Genomic DNA, 2106 nt, shown 5'->3' on the forward strand with positions numbered 1-2106 from the left:
AAATGGAGAAAATGTCCTGTTTTTTCCACTATGTGAATAAATGTGAATTACTCTCCTGGGCAATGAGGTACTAAAATAACAGAAAGTACTAGAACTTTCTGTTATTTTACACATTAGTTAATTGTGCCGACAGATTTCTTTCATTTACTGAAGCAGAATTTCTTCATCTTTGAGTAAAAATGAAAAAAGAAGAAATTCCACTTTAAGCACATTAAATGGGGTTAAATGTATTTAGTCTGGGGTTGTATGTGGCCCACGATACAAAATGAGTTTGACATCCCTGGTATAGATTTTCAGGTCAGCAGTTTAACGGAAAATAACGTTAAGTGTTAGCATGCTACATGTAGTTTTCAATCAGGGGGTTATTGCTTTAGTAAACTGGTTTAATATCCGTCACAGTGGGAAATGATAAACAATATTTTAAAACACCTGAACAAGATTTGTCACTGAGCCACTACCTCCGTCTGAGGGCGCTCCAGCTCCATTTTCCACCTGTTCAGCTAGGCTAGCTAGCTCTTCCCCACCGGCTCTACAAATTCCTGTGGCGGAGGTTCCTGGCGCGGCCGGTAGAGAGGGATGGAAGACAGCCACTGCAGGAAGGACCGAGAAACCTGAGCATAGGAGGGAGAGAGACACACGCACACACATTCACACGGACCCAGGGGCCGCAAAGCCTCGGACAGAAGCAGCCATTACGACTGGGAAGCATGCTGGGAGCTCGCCCGGCTCTTTTCGGATCCACAGGACGCTGCCGACTCAGCCTCGGATAGAAAGCCTGAGCCCGGATACGGTTTGGTTTGGAGCTCCGGACGGAAAGAGACACACGGCCCCCTCCCGTCACTAGGATATACTCCCTCCCTCCCTCTCTCTCTCTCTCATACACACGCACAGGAGGCACAAAAAGCAGCAGTCACCGGGTGGAAGGCGATATTTAAGGAGGGACTGGCCGGAGGAAACGCACCGAGCGATGCGACCGTGTGGCCCCGCACCCACACGTACACTGACGGCTGTCATGGATAGATAGCGTTTATGTAACCTTCATTTAAGTAGATTTTCACAGATAGACGCTCACTGAGGCTTTTTGTTGTCCTTTATATTCTCTCAAGTGTCCCTGAGGATTATCTAACCGCGCTCCAGAAGTGAGCTGCGGGGCTTTTGGTGTGCGCCAATGCATCATATTCACTAGTTTCACGCACCGTGGTGTTTGTATTGGACACCGGAGGAGGGAGAAGGAAGCACAGGGAGCCGGAGCTGGGGTCCGGACGGGCAGCAGAAGCAGCAGCAACACCAGCGGAACGGGTTACTGCGGTAGTCCGCAGGCCGACCCCTCTCTTCTTCACAAGCCGGCTTGTGAGCCACCATGGCCGGTTTCGTACCGGGTCTGCTGCCTTCAAACCACTCACAGGAGAAGGAGTTCGCCCAGGCGTATGAAGATGTGCTGGAGAGATATAAAGGTAAATGTACAGAGGTCTTCAGCAGGATGCAAGAGGATAATATGAACAAAAAGCTCTCCCACGGGGAATAGTTAAGGCGTTTGTTTGTATTGTCAGGGAATGAAAAGGAAAATGATGAAAGAAACTCCGAGATTATGTCTGAAAGTGTAAGTGGGTTTTTAGGCACGCAGCCAGCACCACTCTGCCAATTTCATAATCTGTATTTTTTCCTTGTATTTTGGATAAGCAAAGCAGGACTTCTAGCCTTGCCACATTGTTGGCCTCCACAGTGCATGCCCTGACTCCCTCCTAATCACTTGTGTGCTTTTGAGACACCAGAGGAAGCAGTTTTATGAAGTTCTCCCAGCCCACTCCTGTAAGGAGTTTTCCCCACATGGCCTCGGGTTTCGCCTTGTTTGCTGTTTAGCCTGTAAATATCAAAGCTGCTGCTGTGCAGGGCACTGGGATGGTTTGAGTTTGCTGTGATGTGGCTTTAAAACACTTTAAGGTGAAGAAAACAATCATTATATTTATTTTTCTGTGTGTGTATGTGTGTCTGCCCTGCAGCAGAGGTCTTACAACCAGGGCTGAGACTTGCTATTTTATAATACCGGTGACAGGGGCGCTTTAAAAATGAATGCCTCTGCTGAACTTGACTGTTGGGAGGAGGTGT

At 48.1% G+C, this 2106-nt stretch overlaps 1 protein-coding gene and 1 long non-coding RNA gene across 2 annotated transcripts in view; one reads left to right on the forward strand and one right to left on the reverse strand.

The window, feature by feature from the left end:
- Positions 1-1362, reverse strand: part of LOC102194998 (uncharacterized) — a 4743-nt gene extending 3381 nt beyond the window's left edge. Inside the window, exon 1 of the long non-coding RNA XR_312306.1 lies at positions 459-1362. This is a non-coding gene — a long non-coding RNA (uncharacterized LOC102194998). The remainder of the gene's footprint in view (positions 1-458) is intronic.
- The window catches only part of macf1a (microtubule actin crosslinking factor 1a), a 229969-nt gene that overhangs the window by 24080 nt on the left and 203783 nt on the right, over positions 1-2106 (forward strand). The gene's annotated exons all lie outside the window — the stretch shown is intronic.

Source organism: Pundamilia nyererei, unplaced genomic scaffold, assembly GCF_000239375.1.
Source record: "Pundamilia nyererei isolate P.nyererei 1_Seehausen unplaced genomic scaffold, PunNye1.0 scaffold00374, whole genome shotgun sequence".
In the NCBI taxonomy this organism is placed as follows: domain Eukaryota; kingdom Metazoa; phylum Chordata; class Actinopteri; order Cichliformes; family Cichlidae; genus Pundamilia; species Pundamilia nyererei.